This window comes from Mandrillus leucophaeus, unplaced genomic scaffold (genome assembly GCF_000951045.1).
Source record: "Mandrillus leucophaeus isolate KB7577 unplaced genomic scaffold, Mleu.le_1.0 Scaffold124, whole genome shotgun sequence".
Classification (NCBI taxonomy): Eukaryota; Metazoa; Chordata; class Mammalia; order Primates; family Cercopithecidae; genus Mandrillus; species Mandrillus leucophaeus.
The window spans coordinates 4,947,179-4,969,902 of record NW_012100765.1 but is presented as its reverse complement, the minus strand read 5'-3'; the positions used below and the strand labels follow the sequence as shown (position 1 = coordinate 4,969,902).

General features: G+C 39.9%; 1 long non-coding RNA gene across 1 annotated transcript; it reads right to left on the bottom strand.

Annotated features, from left to right (window-relative positions):
- Positions 1-2,058: 2,058 nt before the first annotated feature.
- On the bottom strand, positions 2,059-20,464 carry LOC105533312. The gene is made up of 3 exons (XR_001005104.1): positions 20,278-20,464; positions 13,096-13,225; positions 2,059-4,818 (listed from the first exon to the last, which is right to left on the bottom strand). It is a non-coding gene; the product is annotated as an uncharacterized LOC105533312 (long non-coding RNA).
- Between the last annotated feature and the right edge of the window lie 2,260 nt (positions 20,465-22,724).

The window sequence follows — 22,724 nt, the reverse complement described above, 5'->3', positions numbered from 1 at the left end:
AACTTTCCTGTCATCCATGGTGCCAGCTCTATCCTAGTTCACTGTGCACCTTCAACTTTAAAAATCTACAGTCCTGCCATGGCAGCTCATGCCTATAATCCAAGCACTTTGGGAGGCTGAGGTGGGAGGATTACTTGAGACCAGGAGTTTGAGACTAGCCTGGGCAAACATAGTGAGACCTGTCTCTACAAAAATAAAAAGTAAAAAATAGCTGGGTGTAGCAACTGTGGCCCCAGTTACGTGAAAAACTGAAGCATGAGATTCACCTGAGTCCAGGAGGTTGAGGCTGCAGTAAGCCATGATTGTGTCATTGCACTCCAGCCTTGGCAACAGAGTGAGACTTTGTCTCAAAATAAACAGTAAAAATTTACACATAGATCTGGTCTTGAAACAACACAGAGATATACACCTCATATAGACTATTTCAGAAGCACATCAGGGGAGTTCTTCGTCATTGAATTAGCTCATTCTCAGGTTGCTATAGAAAACTACCTAAGCCTGGATAATTTATAAAGAAAGGAGGTTTAATTGGCTCAACGTTCCACTGGCTGTACAGGAAGCATGGCTGGGGAGTCGTCAGAAAATTTACAATCATGGTGGAAGGTGAAGGGGAAGCAGGCACATCTACATGGCAGGAGCAGGAGGAAGAGAGAAAAGGGAAAGGTGTTACTCACTTTTAAACAACCAGGTCTCATGAGAACTCACTGTATCACGAGAATAGCAAGGGGGAAATTCGCCCCCATGATCCAATCACCTTCTACCAGTCCCCTCTACCAATACTGGGGATTACAATTCAACATGAGATTTGGGTGGGTACACATATTGGTTGGGTTTGTGTCCCTGCCCAAATCTCATGTTGTGGATTTTTTATACTTTCCAAGAGTGAGAGGAAGCAAATATGGACTATTGTCCTTCAAAAGAGACTAACATACTAGCATCATAAGAATTTACCCAGCTTTCTTAGTGAGTGTCTTCTACAAATTCCCATCCACCAAATAAACGTCAACTTCACTTTTTTTGGTGGGGGGCATGGGGTGGGGGGGGACACAGTCTCGCTCTGTTGCCCAGGCTGGAGTGCAGTGGCACGATCTCGGCTCACTGCAAGCTCCACCTCCCGGGTTCACGCCATTCTCCTGCCTCGGCCTCCTGAGTAGCTGGGACTACAGGTGCCCACCATCATGCCCGGCTAATTTTTTGTGTTTTTAGTAGAGACGGGGATTCACCGTGTTAGCCAGGATGATCTCAATCTCCTAATCTCGTGATCCGCCCTCCTTGGCCAACTTCACTTTTATTCTTGCTTTGACTGACCATGCAGTATGCCATAGTGGTAAGAACATAATGGAACAACTTATCTATGAGTTCTGTGAGTTATCTATCTATCTGGCTTCACTACTTATTTATTGGAACATTTGCAGAAAATAACTAACTTGTGAGCCTCAGTTTCCTTGTGTTCCAATGAATTTAACAACATCTGCTCCATTTACCAACTTCACAGGGTAGTTGAGAGAATTAATTTGATAACTTGGTTAAAGAAATTCACATGGCAGCAATTGTCAATGCAGAGGGGCTAATGATTCTGGAAAGGATAGACCTGAATGTCTGGGCAGTTAGAAAAAGGATTGAAACTACATTTTTACTTGGAAAGCAAAGCTCAACTAAAACTTCAATGTTGATTCTCACCTGGTGGCAGTTCCTCAAGAGCAGATTCCTCATGGGAAAAATGTTTAGGTTTTTCCAAAGGGGATAGGGTTTTGCACAATGCTAGCCTACGTAAATGTAAGATCTTAGTCCTTTGATTTCCATTATACTTAGCATTCTTATTTGTCTTATGTTAACAAAGGTGCATGTTATAAACAGGAGGGACTTCTGATGCTGCTTTAAATCTGGTGTTTTTGTTTGTTTGTTTGGTTGGTTGATTGGTTGATTGGTTGGTTGGTCACAGTGACTTTCACAATTAAAACCTTGAGCTTGACTCTCTCTTAGTGACTCCATTCCTTTGAGAGACTTCAAAGGAAATTTAATAGAATCATGGCATTCGAGCAGGTAATCCAAAGGAATGGCAATCAAACAAGAGGCTTATTTTATTTTTTTGAGAGAAAATTTTACAAATTTCATCTTCAGTGGTAGAAACAGTTTTGTTGGCTTGACTGCAGCTGTGATAAACAGAATACTCCTTGCTGTTTTGCATGTAGATGTTTATGCATGACCAGGGAAGTGCTAAAGCATTCCTCGTTAACTCACACACCTACAGCTTTCATAAAGTCTAAGTGAAAACAATCAGTGCAAAAGGTTTGAATTCTGAGTCATATATCAGCATTCTCAACCCAAGCTCCACATCATTTAGTGAAAATGCTGTTATTTCCTTGTAAAACATGACTGTTTTTTACCTGCCTCTATTTTTCCGTAAGCATTCTTTCTCCCTGCATTCAAGGAAGAATTTGCTATGATGGAAAGCACTTTATTATGCTATTAGCTGAATAAAATTGGGTTGACTCCATTGTTTACAGTTTGTATGACTGGGGCAAGGTATCTTACCTGTTTTCTACTGTAAACTGGATACAACCTCAGAGCCTTTCTCGGAAGGAGTAAGAAGTCAACATGTGGAAAGCACACAGAATATCATAGTGAAGGCTCTATAAATAACTTAATTTCTCTCTGGCTTTTTTTTTTTTTTTTTTTTTGCCTCCTAACTTACCTATTCAGGCTTTTATTTCATTTTGATTCTCAGTTCTGTTTCTCAAATTTCAGATCAAGGATGCTTTAGAAGTAGAAGTAGCCTATTATAACATTCATCTTACGGGCTCTGGGAAAACACCGGGTGGGGCCACAAAGCTGAAATGATTTCCCCAAGATGAGACAGAGAGTCTCAGAGCCAACCCATGGTTCCTGATTCTAAGACTAGTGCTCTTGCCATTAAAAACCATTCAGCTGTTTCTTTAACTGATTAGCAGAACTTATTTCAAGACTACTTTGCTTAAAATTATCTGTAAGACAGTTACATAAGCCCTTAACTTTAATTTTTTAATACCTATCCAGGATCTTTTCAGTTCCTGGAGCTTCACTGTAGTGCTATCTTTAGGGTACATGCCAATAAAAAATATTTGTCAGAGGTTATTTACAAGAAGTTCTTTTGCTTCTTTGGTAATAAATTATTCTTAGATCCTTAGATCATACACAGTATGGGCCAACCCTTAGAACACTTATCACAACCACAAACTCTTCTAAAAACTGACATAGCACCTGCTGAGCAAGACTGCCTTAGGAAATTCCTTATCCATTCTTTCGCTGCAATACTCTACTACATTTTGGCCTCAGCTAATTGGACCAGAGGGTGAACAACTGACCAAAGGCAAACAATCCATTGGCTGGTCAGCATCCTATAAGGAGGCCTTAAATGAAAGCTTTGATCAATAAAAATCAAGATAACAGGATCAATTAGATTCTATCTCAGAGTAAAAAAGAGTCAAAGTCAACTAGTTTCTAACAAATGCTATGATCCACACTTCAGATTGGAGTCTGTGAAATATGAACCAACTTCAAGACAATTCCATGATAAAACTGGAAAAAATTAGTCATTAAGACATTAGCCAGGATGTTAGTGGTATGAGAGGATACAAACATGCATCCTTAAAATTAAAATACATAGCCTTTAGGCTTTGACCTAGATATCTCAACAGAGTGAACAAAGGGTAACATTAAAAGTAAATAAAAGGTTGAGGCAGGAGGATAGCTTAAGGTCAGGAGTTTGAGATTGGCCTGTACAATACAGCGAGACCTCATCTCTACATAAAAATGTTAAAATTAGATACAAATATAAGCCAGTAAATACTCTTTGATCTTAAAATTTCTAATTTGGAAAAGTGTCACTTGTATGGTGTTCCATGTTACTAACGGTTTCAAACTTTAATCAGAGATATCTTTCCTTTTCAGGCAAAGCACACACCATGAGACACTGCTAAAAGTCTTTAATATTGCCAGTAATGTTATCAAGATAATTAAAGGACTTGTAATCATATTTTATAATAATGTCTGAACATCTTGGTGATTAAATTTGGAAAAGCCAAACTAGATAGTGAATGACACTGAGAACGGTAGATAGCACAGGGTCCAAGGTCAGGTGTGCTTCAACAACTGTCCGTAGAAAGTCTTTGTTTTCATCAGGATATATGAGTTGGAAAATTTCATGATCGTGGATGAAGTTTTCATTGTACTTTCATGAAAAACTACCATTTAAAATTTGGCAGATATTTAAAAATGATGATTTTTTAAAAACTACCATACCAGACAATGTCATTTGTAAATCAATGTGTAATTAAAACATTTTGAAAAGATGCCCATACCAGACCTCCAGATTTTCTCCACATTTGAGTAACTTGGAATTTGGTTTTCTGCATAGCCTGTTAGCCATTTTGACTGAAACAGGACCACACCAAAAGCAAAGGCTGGTTGTTTCAGTCCAGAGATGTGCCTCCAAAGAAGAATTACTTTGAAAAGATCTTAATAGATTTTAGGAAAATATTTTAAAATCAGCTGTTGGAGAATTTAACTATTTTCAGATTAACAGTTTATTGCTGGATTGTTTTTCCCTTCTTATTCTTCCATGTGGTTTTATGCAGAAGTGATCTGGTTGTAAAATATGAAGAGATGGCAATAAACTCATTTGGCATTATTTGGATCGAGCAGCTGGTTGACTTAAATCAGTTATATCACTTCTCTCCACCTCCATGCCAAGCACTGGTCCAGGCCACCATCTCCCTCACCTGGGTTACTGCAGCAGCTCCCAGCTGGTCTCTCTGCTCCTCTTCTCACTTCTCCAATCTATTCTCAATGAAGAAGCACACATGAAAAAATAGTAATTGTATCATTCATGTCACTCGACTTCATTCATTTAATGAGCCCTAATCACAACTCTGTAGCTTCCTGCCACATTCAGAGTAAAACAATTTCCCATTCTGGCTTTTAGGGCCATCCTTGATCTCACCCCTGACTTTCTTTCCAATCTTGACTCCTCTTTCCCTGGGTCACAATCCTCCAGCCCCACTAGGCTCCTCTCATTTCCATCCCTGGAGCACACAAGCTCTTCCTCACCTCAAGGCTATGCACATGTTCTTTGCTCTCTCTACTGATGCTCTCTCCCTCTCCTCTCCTTTTTTCTCAAAAAGAAACTCCTCTTCTTTTCAGGATAATGTCAACTTTTCAAGTAAGCCTTTAACACCCAGCTAAAAGGTCCCGTCCATCTCAGTCCCTTGCTGGTTATCATCCCAATGCGTATCACAATTAAAAATGGCTCCATTGCTTTACTGTGTGTTATCCATGGGGCTGACAAATGTCTGTCATCTTAACTCGTGCCTTCCCAGCATCCAGCAGAGTGCCTTGCCCATGGTAGGTATCTAACAGGTATTTTTTGAATTAATAAGTGAATGAACAAATATTTTCCTCTCTCAAATCTTTGTCATCAATCTAATCTGAAGGTTGGGGATATTCTAAATACTGTCTAAATAGGCTTATATTTCTTATTCTCAGAAAATGGCCAAGATATACTTCTGGGGCTGAGTGGCTAGACCTGTTTTCCTATGGGAGGGTATGGGGATTCTAGCCATGTGAGATAGCCCGTATTTTCCAGGTTGTGTCATGCCAACATTCAGCAATTTGTTATCCCAGTCTTAGTATAGCCCTGAAATCATAGGAGAATATGAATACAGTGAAGTTCAGATGGATGGTGGCTCCAAGTAGGTTCCCTGGACTGGAGTCCAGCAACTAAAATCCAACTAGTCAGGCCAATAGCAAGAGGGCACCTCCTGGGCACCATGCAGGTTGCTACAAAGAACTCAGATTGAGTTTAGGAGCTACTCAGAGGAATCTGGAACACAACACTGCATCAGCCTGGGAGAATACTTTCAAATGCTGAGAGTTTTCCTTATTCCAAGGGCATGTTTGTGAGCTATACTATCCAACCTCCCAATCCCTCATACATGGGGAGATATAACTCTGAATGGCACTACATAAGCTCTTTCTCTCTAGTGGATATGAACTGAAATCTCCTATGGGCAATTCATTTTCTGAAGAGATATGTCATTTCATAATTTTTTCCTAGATTTGAGGGGGTGACGCTATCAATTGTCCCTTAGCCTTTAAAAGAGAATAGCCTAAGTTGAAGAGTTGCTTTTGTCATGCTGACCAACAGCCAAAGCAGCAGGAATTGTGTGGTCGAGGGGAACTTCAGGCAGCCCAGGAGGTACAGGAGTTTATATTCTCTCTCTGTGGTCTACTGAAAGGACTTTCTTATACATGCACCCCCAGGGGAGTGGATAGAGTTTATCACATAAACTCCTCTGGGGAAGATTACTTAGGTAAGACTGGAAACACAGAGAATCTGAGTAGGGCCAAAAGCCAGAAACTGGTGCTCTGAATTATAATCCAGATGTCCAGTGGGAAATGCAGCTTGGGAGAGATCTACACAAAAGCCCTCCAGCATTTTTGTAGTTTTTTGGATCATTTAATTTAACAAGCTCTTCCCCTACTGCACTCCCACCTCTACCTTTGTTTATTAAACCTTTCCTATATTGACTTTAAATTAAAAATAAATTTTACAAAACTTAACACAATAGAGATCCGATGGACAAGTGATCACACAATACTTGCCCTAAAGACTGAAACAATTAAACTCCCATCCGTCTTGATAACGTTTTGTACCGTGATGCTAGACTTCCTGTTGCTTTGACCTCTCTCCTTCCGGCATCCTGTCCGGGGACAGAAATGACACCACAAAGGTTTCCTGTGCTTGTCCTCTCCATTTCTGACCCCTCACTACATCCTCTCTCTATCTATTTGGAGACCAATGATTTGGTTCCTTTGGAATTCCTCCCAGTTCATGTATTTGATGACATTTGTTGCTAATTTGGGATGCCGACAATGCAGGCGAGAGCCCAGGCTGAGCTCATACCAGCCCTTAGCCTCCTACACCTCTAGCATACTGGCAAATTGGAAATGCAATATTCTTGGCTATTTTTGGTCATAATTTGTTGTGGGATCCCTTCTCACTGCACTCTTCCTGAGTATCCTGGATATCTGAAATAAATTAATATCTTAGACTTTTTAGATACTTTCTATGTGCCCACTCATTTTGAAAACACCTTCTTGAAGTATCATAAATCAGCGTTCTCGAGTGCAACTGTGGGAAGGGTCCTCTGGAAAGAGCCTGAGGTCAAGGACTCCAAGTCTGGGACCAAGGAGCTACCATCTTGCTGTTTGCCCTGGTGCCATCGGAGCCTTCCTTTTCTTCCCCAAGCATCTCATGTCTGTAGAATTAAGATTTCAGCCCATTGCATAACAGCCAATGGCCATGCTTAATGCTGTGGTCTGCAGAACATTCAGTACATTGTTGCCAGCCAGAAGATATTAAATAGAAGTCATGACCATACTACCATAGAAAAATAATTAGAAGAAGATGCGTCCTGTTGCCTTCATGGTACTCTCGTCCCCATAATTAACAGCTGTTGGGGTTGGGAAGCCAGGCCAGGTACAGAAATGGGGCCCCAGGTGCTGTCTGCATGCCTTCCCTGCACCGGGAGGCCTTGATTCTGAGCCCTGTGCTGCCTGTTGGCCAGCTGCCTGTGGATACCCACAGATGCCCCCCTGCTGCTCCAGACACACCACTGGAATTTACTCCCAAACAGCACATGTTGGGTTCACATTTTCATCCTCTTCCTTCTTAAGGTGAAATCTCCCCATTGTTTCCTCTACTGAGAGACCTTACTAACTTACTTTATCTGAATCCACACCTGAACATGATTACTTACCTTTCAGAAGCCAAAAATTAATTACTAGCCTTGCCCAAATCTGCATATCCAGAGTCTAGAAATGCTAGAAGTGTTTTGCAAAGTGCCTGGCACAGAGAAGGCATTGACTGTGTGGCTTACTGAAGGGAGGGAAGAAGAAAGAGATAAGAGAGGGAGTAGGAAAGAGGGAGCAAGAAACATTCTAAAACCTAGAGACATTCTAATATTAAGCCTTCCTTGGGTCATTCCAAGCCTTTCAAAGTGACCTAAATCTAAGAGAAAACTATAATTTTACCACCTTGTTATGTGCTTTTATGACTATCAAAGATATGGAGATGCCAGGAGGAACAGATTGACAACAGCAGCAACAATAGCAGTACCTAAGAGTTGTGAGAACTTTTTGGAAGGCACTTTGAAATCTTTGACATGCGTGGACTCATTGAATTTCCAAAACAATGCCATAGATATAGTGAGTAATACTGTTATACCTGTCTGATAGATGAGCAGACGGAATTTAGAGAGATTGAGTAACGTAACAGGTAGGAAGTTGGAGAGGGTGGTGTTGAATTAGATGTCACATCTACTTAGGGATTTCTTTAGGTTTTCTCTGAAGGTTCTATGACCCTTCTCCACGGTTCCAAGTTCTCAGAATGTGAAGAAGGCATGCTCAGTGTCATCTTTTCCTGCTATTTTAACTTGAATGCTTTATGCTTTGATACCTTGAATCCTATTTGCAACTCTACTTCGGTTGGGATCTCCTGGTGCCCAGCATACCTGTCTCTCTAATCCCACATCTCCTAAAGCAGCCACGTTCCTTCCCTGTATCGCCTCCTTGTCTGTCAGTGGGGGGTGACAGCAATTCAGTCTCTTTCAGTTGGGTGCCATCAAGGCTTTTCTGAGTTGCTGCTATGGAGACAAAGCACAGGTACCGTTTCCATTTGCCACCAATTGCTATTAAAAGACAGGCACGGGATGGGAGCCCAAGATGTTCAGTGAATCAACCTGGAACTTACCCCTTTTTGAAAATTCTAATAGAGGGTAATTCATGCATGTTTGTTGGTGAGCCATCTGCCTCAGGGACCGAGCACAGGTTAGATAATTAAACTCAACCTGTTTCTGCATGGCTGTCTGACTTACCATTTACCTCATTTCAGACTACTCGCCTCCAAAAACCCACTCTCCAAACTGGTTAACTCATTGTTCCCCCAAAACACCTGTCTCGCCTTTTTATTTTTACTCATGCCATCCCGTCCACCTGGAATGCCCTTACTTTACTCTCCCCCTCCAGATCCTTATCATTTGCTTCACAATATGTTCCCCAATCACCTTGCTCACAATGATCAGTCTCTCCCTTGGATTCCAATAGAACGAATTCTATATAGTTTGTTTGGTAATTAATCATGTGCTGCCTTACAACTTTCTACTCTTACCTTAAACTGTTATTTAAATCTTTAATTTTAACATAACTGGTTCCATATGTTTGTCTTGTTTCCTTAATAGGAATATAAGATCTTCAAAGGCAGAAGGTATAATATATAATTGTATCCCTTTTAGTACCTGATATGCGGCTGATTGTTCATTTTTCCTTTTTTTTTTTGGCAAGTGGACAGCCAAAATTATAAAATTTCAGCCAATTACTTTGGTAATAATAGATCAATAATAGTTAAACATGTATGAGTGATTGGAGAATGTGAGATACTTTTTAACCCAGGTAATTGAGGAATAAGCAGGAACAACAGGACTTTTAGGAGTCCACTGGCCAGATCACTTTCAGGAAGCTTTCATTATGCTCCCTTCCTCCCAGAGGAAGACAAATAATTCTAGAAAAATGCCTCCATAATTCTTCGCTTGTCTCTCTTTTTCTCTTCCCCATCCCTTCCACCTTGCAACATGCATACTTTATTTCTTCTCTTTTCCTTTCCTCTAGAGTTCTCATGCAGACACGCCCTAATGCTTTTACTATGGCTGTGACATCTTCCTCTGCTACTCAAGGTCAGGGACTTTGAACCCTCATTGCACAAAGAAATAATTAAAAAGACCTTAATGAAATTAGCATATGTGTTAGACAGCCTCTGTGATGACCCCCAAGGATCCCAGACTCCTAATATACAAACCCCTGTAGAGTCACATTCCTGAAGTGTGGGCTGGAACCAGTGGCATATTTTTAACAAGTGGAACATAGCAAACATGATAGTATAGCACTTTCCAGATAAGGTTACAAAGAAACTTTGGTTTCTGTCTTGCTTGCCTTTCTTGCCTCCTTTCTCTGAGCCTTCCCTCTAGGGGAAGTTCCTCTAGGGAACAACAACTGATATGTTGTTAACAGCCCTAGGGACAGACCCATGAGGCAAGGAACTGCCAGTCCAAGGGCCTTGAGGTCAGTTGTGGGAATAAGCTGGGAAGCACATTCTCTCCAGTTAAATCCTCACAGCCCTGGCCAACACTTCATGGTAGACCCTGAGCCAGAGAACTGAACTATGCCACTGAGATTCCTGACCCACTCTAGCTGTGAGATTGAAAACATTTGCTGTTTTAAGCCACCAAGTTTTCAGGTAATTTGGTATACAGAAGTAGATAACTAATACAGTATTTAATTATGGTTAGCCATTCAGAAAACAGCCAGGATCATCTGAATGCCTCTAACGGTGTTTTTAACATTTTCCTTTTGTAAGCTTGAAAAGCATAGATGGTTCATTTCAGATACAATAATTGGGTTGATACTAAGTGGTTGCTCCAGTTGCTCCATGTCCTATTGCCCGTCTTTGATCACAGTGAGTCTGGCTGATGATTAGCAATACATCCAGAGCCAGGCCAAGATTTCACAGCTACGTAAATAAATGTCTGATAAAATAAGCAGTGTGGAACAAGTCACTTAGCCTGCTCCAGTTCTCAAGATGATTGGGGAAAAACTGGTATCCTCAGTGGCTTAGTCTCCAAAGTTTAGCAAAATTCTAGTAATTACTCAGGAAAGAACTAAGCTTTTGTTTCACTATTTGAGATTGTACCTTCCCTAGTCAGAATAAATCTCACTTGTTTAATGGACAAACTGGGATCAGCAAACCATAGCTCATAGGACAAATCTATACCACTGCCTATTTTTGTAAATAAGGTTTTATTGGGACACGGCCACTCCCATTTTTAGATATGCCTGTTGCTGCCTTTGTACAGCAAGAACAAAATTGAGAAGCTGCAACAGAGTCAGTGAAATTCACAAAGCCTAAATTTGTTATCGTCTGACCCTCTGCAGAAAAAAAATATGTTGGCCCTGCTCTAAGACAATGAATTGCAAGCTGTATTTGAAGGAGCACTATTTCTACCAAATGACACTAAATGTTACACGGGAAAACAATAGGTTCCAAATGTTGGGAAATACTGAGTCAAACAAAGTTAAACAAGTTGTTTGCTGCAGAACTTCTCTGAGCTCTTACTAAATCTCCAAGAGGAGGACATGGAATGCTGCATATTTTACAATTTTTTTTGACCATAAAGCTCTTCGTTTCAGAGAGCATCCCAAGAGACTAGTGTTCGATTCCCTGGGAAATGCTATTCTAGTGCTATGAGAGCAGCAGTTTTCAAAGCATTAACTTTGCAAAATATGGAGTAGACATAAGCATCACCAATTTTTGACTTTTAAAAACATCCACAACAATTTGAAAACACACAAGGAAATGGCCTTACTAATAGTGAGCTCAGAATACAACGGACATTTGGAAAGTCAGATAAATATAAACATAAAGTTGCTCACTAGTAGCAGGCTCTGTTTTTGCAGAGCCAGACACACTCAAAAAACAATCTTAAAGTTGAAAGGAGAGCAACCTGATATTTTACTTCAGTAGGTCTCAAATTTTCTACCACAGAGCTGCCATATTTCACGCCATGAGGTCTCTCTGCCTGGGAAGAAAGAGGACCTAGGTTTTAACAGTCAATTTGGGAAAAAATATGGGTTTTGTTACTAAAATTTACTAGTCCAACCTTTGTTCTAGAAATAAGGAACACATTTCTAGAGGGCCAAAAAGATAATGGTCACAGGTAGCCAGCCATGGACCCATGGCCAAGGTTCAGATCCATGTTATAACTTTCTCCCCCCACCATACTATCCTGCTTGTGGCATGTGGGACACATTTTCTGGATGACTGGCCAGGCTAGGGGCCTAACCCATAAGCCTGGGAAACTGCTCGCTTACTCACAACCTCAGTCTAAATCAGCACAGGATAGGGGAAAAGACACCAGAAAGCGTTTGGTGAGTTCAAATGAAGACAATAAATTACAAAGTATGACGCTAAAACGTAATAGGATGGAGAGTGAGATGTTTCCTATTGTCTCAGAACCATGGTCAAAGTCCAAAGGTGAGCTTGGGTCGTTGGTGATAAGCCTGTCTCCAGAAGGTTTACTAGAGGATCCATCTCTGAACTATCCCCAGTGAAATTAAGAAAAGAATTGAGTTGGGGATGGGGAGTGGTAATATAAAGTTGCTTGCTAATAGCAGGCTCCGTTTCTGCAGAGGCAGCTACATTCAAAAAAAAATCTTAAAGTTGAAAGGAGGACAACTTGATATTTTACTTCAGTAGGTCTTTGGTGAAGTGCATGCTAGTGAAGAAAGTCTTTTCTCTCATATCTTTGTAGCTGTGGCTGGTGGTGGTGCCTCTCTCTCCTCAAATCCAAGTAAGACAATATCCAATGGAATCCTGAATAGATGCTGATGGTGACTCTAAGAGAGGTAGACTGGCTGGATACATGCTAAACTGCAGATTTTGAGGTATTCTATGATGACAGGAGTGGGACATTGAGAGAGCATACTAGGAAATGATGCCTGCTAAGGTGAGAAGAGAGAAGGGTGTGTATAGATATATGTCACCTGGAGTTTTGGGAAGGTGCGTGTTTGAGTATAGAAAATAGTGTTCACTTGGAGACCAGAGATTCCTGAAGGTAATTGCTCTAGGTCAGTAGCCCCAGTCAGCAGTGTCTCGTCATGCAATATACCTGGAAATGAGATATGGGCAGGCCCATCCCATTTCAAGGCTCTGTGGATCTGGGAAATACAAAAGAGGAGTCTAATGGCTCTCATAGCTCCATGGGAAGCAACACGGAAGCTGATGATAAGAGCCATAGAATCATTCAGGATAGCCACTGTACCAAGCAACAAGACCCAACACAGACAAGGAATTGGAGATGTTTATCACTGCTCAAGGCCAATATACAACTGCCCTCTCCAATGGAGGTGGAAGTTCCCAGTGATGAAGGGGCCAAGATGAAGCTAAATGCTGTCCCTCAAACACACCACTTCTATGGAGGCTGCCAATGAACTGAAAACACCAACCTCAGAAAGGACTGGCCTGAAGCAGAGCTTGACCAGGACAGCTTCCTCCCACCACACACCAGTCCATCTGTTTCTCATCTGCTGACCATGCCACAATGGGCCAGAATAGGATCCAGAAGCCTTCCGAAGTCTAAAGAAAGGAGTTCAAAGAGAGAAGGAAAGATGTAAGTACACGAAGAACAAACCACCAACTTTCAAGCCACTGGAGTCACAGACTGGGGGAGTCAACATTTGTGGGGGAGAACACCAACTCTGAATCTGATTTGAGACTGAAGTATCAAAATACATAGGACTGAATCTTAAACAATGAAGTGAACTGTTCTAATAACCAAAAGTGACAGGAAAGTTAGAGGAGCAGGCCAAATTGCTGTTAAGGGAGTTACTTCCCAGGAGGAAAGGTGGGTCAACCTATCCTCGTTGAAGGAGCTGTCATTGTGTAAGTGTAAAACTGTTTCATTTTTCTACCCATAACATGTTGAGACTCCCTAATAAATTTGTTACATAAGGTAAACACTTTGGACAGAACTTTAATGCTTTCATATTTCTAATGCTTTTCCTCCAAAGGATTCTGAAGGCAACATGCCAATATTTTCCCCATTCTGCAAATTAGCACACACAGAGAGTGGTGTTGGTTATCAAAGGGACTCAATCTATCTACAGCCTTCTGTCTCATACTCATTTCATGAGGCGGCGCACTCCCCCTCAGACCCAAATGTGATCCGTTTTTAATTGGGAACAGAACTTTTCACTTCTTGAGCCCAAAACAAATTAAAAAGTAGAAGGAGGAGGAGGGGAAGGAAAAGAAAAAGATTTGCTTTTCCTCTAATTTGAGAATCTGTGATTTCTCACTGGTTTTATCAGTACCAAGATTTTTTTGTTTTGTTTTGTTTTGTGGGGCTTTTTTTTTTTTTTAATGATTCTTTTCTCTTTTTTTCCACAGTTCTCTATTCAAGACTAAATTTATCTGCTTTAAAAAATCCATCTGGCTTTTGTGTTATGGAAGCCCACACAAGCCTGCACCAACCGTTCTAGAAGCAACAAAGAGTTATCAAATGGAGTGAGTTTCAAATGAAGGGACAGCAAGTTAATTAAGGCCTGAGTTTCTTAATAAGGAATAAAGCACAGTGGAGACTTGAATGATGCCAAAACACAGAAAGTTTCAAAGACTAGAAAAAAAGAAGAAGTGACTTGGCCAATTTTTTAGGTCCTACCCCCAAAATAAATACATCTATTCCCATTTGTATCAACAGACAAATGTAAATATCACTCAAAGAATCTCAAACTAACATTAACATGAGAATGAAATATAAATAATTCTGAACATAAAGTCTACGTATAAAACATACCAAAATGTAAATATAATAAAACTAGGAGTAACAACATTACATTACATTGATTGTTAAGAGATTGTCACTGGTTTTCTTCAGAAACTTTAAGCAGATTTTTCTCTTCTATACTAATCTTGACAAAGTTTAATTTCCTTTAACCAACGGATGAACAATGTCCAATAAAGTGAAATCTTTCTGCAAAAAAAAATATATATATATATATTTTGTTCAAGTGATCCTGGTGCTAATGAGATGCATTGTTATTAGGCTTTATTTTTAATATTTTTATATCAATGTTAATGGGCAGGAAAAATGGGGAAAAATCTCCTAGGAAAGATCAATATATTTCTAAGTTATTGGAAAGTCTGTAGATTTAAAAGGTGCATAATATATTCCTGCTATACTGACGTGATCTAGGGAGAGGCCCTACTAAACTAAGAATTAAGGGATCTGAAAGCTCATTTTAATCCTGCCTCAGATGCTTTCAGGGAGATGCTTTAGCACATGGTACCTCAGTTCACTCCTCAGAACAAGAAAGCTGTTGATAGCCACAGCAAATCCTGCATGCCCCTAGGAAATGAATTAAGAATCCATGTATGAAATGTTTCTTTGAATTTTATAATGAAATGGCATCTTATAATTGTATGATATGGCAAAGTGAAATCAGGGTGTGGTTATGTTGAAACGTTTCTGTTTCTTTGGCTAAACGAAAGATAAACAAGCAACTTTTTCTGAAAGCAGACTTCCTTGGGGGAAAATCAAATTGTTGCAAATTACAGAAAGGGAGAGAAGACAGGGAGATGGATGGAGAATTTTGAGGAGGGCATAGACCAGACAGGCTCAAAAAGCTCGGTTACCATCCTGTTAAAATATAACCCACAAAATGTTACACCATAGCATTCTTCACAGCCATCTGCTTCTGCCATCAACTTTGATTCCCACAAACAGATTTCAAAAGTTGAATCTGGCCCTCAGTGAGTTTAGGAACATTCAGCAGGACTATCTCTATGTGATCAGAAAATTCACCAACTCTTTATTGCTGTTTCCAGAAACAATCTCTCTCTCATCCTTTCCAATTAAGGCATAACAAGGTCTTATAATTCCTTGTAGCTTTTCAAATCCTTCACAGGGCCTAGCAGAAAATTTAAATATAGTTTGCACTGCCATCCTTTTCTCTCCGTCTCCACTTCCACCCCTGCCGCCAGGCCTACCGTGTCAAGTCATCTTTCCTCAGCTGGATGACTGCTACAGCCTCCTACTGGTTTCCTGTCCTCCATTCTAATCTCTTTCCCACAGCCGCAGTGAACTTTGCCCAAAGGAAATCAGATTGTATACTCCCCTGCTTAAAACCTTCCAATGGTTTTACATTGCACTCTGAAAAAAATAAATAAATAAAATAAATCTACCTCCATATAATAGCTGCCAAGACTTTATATGTCAGTTAGTCATTGCTGTATAACAAACCACCCCAAAACTCCATGGCATAAAACCACAACAATTATTTATTTCTTATGTATCTGCTTAGCTGGTATAGGCTAGACGTGGGCTCATGCCCGTATCTTTGGGTTGGTTGGGGTTCTGTTTCACGTATTTCTCCTTCTCTTACCTGCCAGTCTGTTATGCTAATAAGCCAGTCTTCTAATAAGGATTTTTTTTTTTTTAAACAATATTGACAGGCAAGCATGATCTGGGAGTGGATTTACCCACTAGGCATAGCAAGCACAATGACTAGGGCCTGCAACACTTTAAGGAGTCCAGATAATTGCTTTAATTTTAATTTATTTTAAAATCAGAAGGAAAAGTTGAATATGATAATAATGAATATTTACAAATAAATGCACTAATATATTTGTCTTTATACCGATGTGGTTATAAAATATATTTTTGAATTTTTTTTTATGGAGGAAGTGGCCTAGAAGGTAAAAATGCTGAGGACCACAAAGCTCATAATGTAGCCTTGCACAATCCTGGTTAATCAAACTTGAAGCCTAGAAAACTGATTGTTGGTTCTCTGTTCTCTTACGTAAGTAAGCCATGGAATATCACGAAATGTCAATTTCCTCCCTAAAATAAGGGAGCTAACTGGCAAGAGATTCACCTATCCTCCATAAAAGTAGGGTACCCCAAACACTGGGTGATTCCTCCTTATAGTCATTAATTTGCTCTATCCTGGAACTCTTGGCTGGTTTTGCTTATTATGAGAGGTACAATTTTAAAACAGTATTGTTCTAGGTCTGTCATTGCCACCGTGGATCATAATATAAAGGAACAATATGGAGAGTTGCTTTAGTTCTATGCAAAGAACAGAGGAAGACTCTATTCTCCAAAGGTTTATACCATTTTCCAGGAGTCCCCTTTACATTTTAATACTATAAAAGTCCCATTCATATTATCAATTCTATTAGGTTTACAGAAATCTAATGCTGGTCAAACATCATGAGACTCAGAGGGGACACAAAAATAGAAGTTACTGTTTGAAGAAGAGAAGCAAAACGATTCTTCCTCTGTAAAGATAATTAGTTTCGGTTCAAAAGTAAGAACTTTCTTTATCTTGCATAGTCTTGTCATTCTCACAAGAATAAATGTGCTTAGTGACCATCTATATATATAGTTATTCCATCCATTTTAAAAGAAGCCATGTAATTTTTTTAGATCACTGTACATAACATATTCCAATGTTAATTGTGTCCTTGTGAAACTCTAAATTAGCTTTATAATCTTTAAAGTATTTTGACATAATTCTTTGCTTTTTTAATGGGTAGTTAATTTCCTGTTTCCATGTAACCCTTGATGACTCTGTGAAAGCTTGGATTACTTTTCCTCTCTGGTTCCCAAACCACAAATGGGAAAAACTGCAATCCTGCAGTGGCCACATCAGCTACCTAAATATTTTCACAGATTCTGAGATTTGTTTCCTTGCTGAACTGGGAGAGAAATTTTCATGGCATTTTACCCTCTGGAATATAAAATTAATTTAATCTTATCTTTGTTTACACATACTTCTTGGTACCCAGCAGTCTTAATATAACTCCACGGACTCCATAACAATATGACTTTTCACGGGCTCCACTTTTAGGGGGTCCATGTGTCTTGTGGCCTATGAATTGGAGAAAACATTTCTTCTTCCCTAACTCTGAATCTCATGCCTAAAATTTCCTAAACTTAGGAGAGTCATCTATTGATCCCTTCATCATACTTCTGAGCATGACACTGAAACACATCTTCAAACAACGCGGAGGGAGATTTTGGAACGCCCATGCATGTCCTCTGTGGCATCGACTCCTGGGCAGGAAGCGTGGGTGGCCCGCTTAGGGTCACCTGTCAGGGTGTCTGGTCTAAAAGAAAAAAGGAAGAACAGGCTTGAATCTCAACAAGGCAGCCTCTTCCTCTCAGCTGTCTCCTTCACTCTAAGGAAGGGGTCTCTGATTTACCTGGTGGAACTAAAGTAGTGGTTGTCAAAGACAGGCCCTGAGCCAACAGCGATAACGTCACCCGGGAACTCGTTAGTAACGCATATTATTGGGCTCCACTCCACACTTCCCAAACTGGAAACTCTGAGATGGGGCCCACTGAACTGTGTTTTAACAACCCCTTCAAGTGATTCAAGTTTGAGAATCACGGGGCTAAGATATTTTTATTAAAACTGAAAGTTGAACCCACAAATTTTTCACTTGGCCCCACCAAGGCCTTATTCAAATCTGTGCTTCCTGGTCCCTATTAGATAGTTCTGTTGCAGGTGCTCACTGCAACCTCTGCCTTCCTGGAGAACAGGTAGTGTCAAAAAAGGAGCCTTGTAAGATGCATGCAAAGTCGGCTTCAGTACCCTCCTGTATTTCCATTCAGGACTTCTATCCTTCAAATTCCCTTCATGAGTTTATGTTGTGCTCACAAACAACCCCCAAATCTCAGTGGTTTAAAACCACAGGGATTATTATCAATCATACCACATGTCCAGTGTGAACCAGTGGGAGAAGGAAACCGCTGTCCATCATGGTGATCCACACTGTGGGACCCAGGCTGGTACCAACTCATATATTGTCTGTGAATGTGGCACAGGAAAACAGTATGGCAAAGTACAGAGTGGCTCATCAAGTTTCTGTTCAGAAGTGACACACAACAGTTCCTCTCCCATGCCATTGGCCAAAGCAGATAACATAGTTATGTCTGGTCTCAATGGGGCACTAAAGTTTAATCCTCCCCCAAGGAGAAGAAGTGGCTATTGCCAAACAATACTGCAATCTTACTCCATCCTCCAAAGGGCTGTACCACCAACGTAGAATTTCAGACTCCATACTGGACAATGGAAAACTGTGTGTGTGTGTGTGTGTGTGTGTGTGTGTGTGTGTGTGTGTGTGTGATGTTGAATGGATCCAGGATGAAGAGGGATTCTCTGGGAAACCTACTTTCTGTTGGCTCTCAAGCATAGTCATCAGGCCAATTTCATAAAGGACAAAAAACAGTCACATTGATGGAATGCCATCTAAGTGCTGACTACTATGCCAGACCTTTTCTATTCATATTCTCTCTCAAGCTTCACAAAAACCTTATGCAGGAGAGAAAGGAACTAACCTTATTTAAAGAAGCCAAGGCCCAAAGCAATTTAGTAACTTTGCTGTAGTGACAGAGGATGTGGTAGTACTAGGATACTAAGTTCATGGGGACCCACAAAGCTGGATCTGCTCCCAGGAAAATACAGAGCTGAAGGGGAGACATCTCTCCCCTATGTAACAAAGAGAATCATTGATTCTTCTGCTGACCTCCATGTTGCTGGTGATCCCCACTGGTGCAGAATTGGCCTCTAGTCATGGTGTACAGATCAGTCTCAGTCCAATGTGATTATTACAGGTTGAGCATCCTAAAGTCAAATCCAAAATCTGAAGTTTTCCAAAATTTGAAACCTTTTTTTCTTCTTTAGAGACAGGTTCTCACTCTGTTGCCCAGGCTGGAGTGCAGTGTGGTGTGACCAAAGCTCATTGCAGCCTTATATTCCTGGGCCCAAGTGATCCTCCTGCCTCAGCTTCCCAAGTAGCTGGGACTACACATGCATGCCATCACATCTAACTAATTTTTAAATTGTTTGTAGAGATGGGGGTCTTGTTATGTTGCCCAGGCTGATCTTGAACTCCTGACCTCAACCAATCCTTCCACCTTGGCTTCTCAAAGTGCTGGGATTACGGGTGTGAGCCACAATGCCTGGCTAAAATTCAAAACTTTTTGAGCATCAATATGATGCACAAATGAAATACTCACTGGAGCATTTCAGATTTCAGATCTTCAGATTTGGGATGCTCAACTAGTATAATGTAAATATTCCAAAGTTTGAAAAAATTCAAAATATTTCTCATCCCATGCATTTTAGATAAGGGATGCTTAACCTGTACTATTAAAGTGAAGCTGTTTACCCCTAAGAATACAAATTTTCAGGATTTTAATTGAGAAAGTAGTTCTTCAAATAAAAGTAGAGAAAACTTTGTTATTCTTATTAATGAATATCAAGAAGTCTACTCAAATCTAGGGTGTCCCTAGATGAATGAAACCAACAAACTAGTTTAATGAAACCATGAACTCTTCTATTTTAGAAAAAACAAAAACAAAAACAAAAAGTTTTTAAAAAACAAGCTTTATAGCTTTATTTGAGGGAAGCCCTTTGATTTACATTATTAGTGGTATATCAAAAGAAAATCTCTTTGACTGTATTTCATTTTCAAAAGCATTGCACAGCAATCAGCAATAATGCACATTAGAGTGTATCACTGGTGGAGAAACTAAGAGGCAACGATATCCAAGAAACATAACCCTGCAAATCAGGTAACAAGCAGCTAACTTTGTCAACACTCAATCCAAAAGTGCTTACCTCACTCAGAAATGGCACCAAAGCCCTTCATGCAAACGCATCATGAAATTATGTCGATGTGATGCTGAACTCAGCAGCTCCATCAGCAGGATGCCAGCTGACTTCAAATGTTTCCCAAGAACACCATGAGCTAATGACCGTGAATGCTATCCAGGGTCAACCCCAAAGCATCCCAGGACACAAACACCAACAGCCCAAGAAGGATGTAATCTTTCAAAGAGTGAGTCACACTCACTGAAGTGGCTATATGGCATAGAGACAACTAAATATTTATTGTTCTGTAATATTAAAACTGTCACCATTAGAAAACAATTTTGAAGAAATTTGTTGGTTTTTATTACCAAGCCCATTAGAAGTACACTTGGAAGAGAAAAAGTCTTACTGACTGAGGAGAAATGCCACAATAACACAGCATTGTAGTACAATCATTCATTTTTCATTCAAGCCCTAGGAGTGACTTGTGTTAACATAATATGAGCTTGGAAGATCTCAGATATAAGTTAGGGAACTAGCATAATCTCCAAGTCAACTGCCTATAACATATTCACTTCTTTACAAATTCTTTACAAATTCTATAAGAATGATAGATCCAGCCTGACTTTAATTACTATGGTATCTTTCTATATTTTCAATAACATACATATATAAATCCTAAAATCCAACAAATAATAAAGCAAAAATCACTGAATACATAGCAGTTTTAGGGACTACTCTGAACTGGCTGATAGTCTTATCATTAGCTTGATAAAATCTACAAGCTCAGCCTACAATTTTTTATTTACTGCACTTTAAATTCCCTCTCCATCTCAACAATGATGCTGAATATGCTCATATATCACACACAGTATATCTCTTCATGTTTTCCAGATGGTATTGGATAAAATGGAAACAAAAGGAAGATGTCACAAAGAAAAAGAGATGTTTTTCTACTTTCATTCTTAACACAGTTTCTCATCTGGTAGAGAAAAATATAAACCCATACAGAGCTGATGGAGAACCTCGAGAGATATAGTTCATTTTGAGGAGATACCTATAGGTTCAGGTTTTTCTTTTGTCCTCAGCCAATCTCAGCAAACTGAGGGTATGGATTTCCTGAACTCAGATGTAACTCATTGGCTTGTGCTTTCAGCAGCGATTTAGTGGAGTGGTTTGGATATAATTAGACTCATTCCAGTATTTGTCCCTACAATGATCCCCATGCTCAATGGGAAATATCCACAGTTACAGCAAGTCTGCTTTTTAAAGTTAGCATTTATAGACCCCAAGACATTTAAAACATAAAATTATCAATTTTGAACAAATCAGAAAAACATTTGAATACATTATTTGAGAAATAAAAATACTGAGTTAGAACATGACTTTTCAAAAATTACCTGGAGATTTGACTTTTCTCCAAGCAGGTGATCCTGAGATGAATTTTTTTTTCCAAAAATGGGAATATAAACACTTACGACTTACAGGTCGTTTGTGAGGCAAATACACAAAATATAACAGTCTTTGAATGAAAAACATTGCAAGGATGGTAAGGAAAATTACATTATTTAAAGAGGTGATAAATATTATGCACAATCAGTCCCTTTCATTTCCAAGTAGTGTTCACCGTTTTGTTTAACTCACATCCCTGGAAATAAGTTGGGACTATTTATCAGCCATGATGGACTACAAATATGTCACACACCCACTCTGCATTTTCTCTCAGGGCTTGTTCTGATGGTTGGGGCGGCGGGGGTGTGGCTGTCATGATCCATCAGCAACACTCACTCTGAGAGCCATCTGGCCATGCCCTCCAACAAGGGAGCCTGGCCCTACTGCTTTCAATCCTTTTGGCCAATGTCTCTCCATGTCACTTATAATCTATCTTGGTTAGTTCTTGCTGCTGTAACTAAGTACCATACACTTGTTGGCTTATAAACAACAGAAGTTTATTTCTCACAGTCCTGGTGTCTGAAAGTTCAAGATCAGGGTGCCAACACTGGGGTCCTCTTCCAGATTGCAGATTTCTGTCTACTCACTGTGTCCTCACATGGTAAAAAGAGGGTAATAGTGCTTTCTAGGGTCTCTTTCATAAGGGCACTAATCCCATTCATGAGGGCACCAACCTCATGACCTTCTCACTTCCCAAAGGCCCTACCTCCAACTACCATCACATTGGAGGTTAGAATTTCAACATATGAATACAGAGGGGACACAAGTACTCACTCTATAACATCATCCCAAACAAATGCCCAAAGTGGGGTACAGACACAGTGTAATCTTGCCCTACCCTATGCATTTGCTCCTATCCACACATCTTGCTCAGGGAGTATGAAGGCTACTATTCTGGATGTTGATACAACATTTGCCCCTCTTTATGATTTTTTTAATGATTCGAATAAACTCAAGCATTAATCAAGGTAGAGGAGCATAGCTCATCACTATAAGCTTCATGTATGGTTTCTTATAGAGGA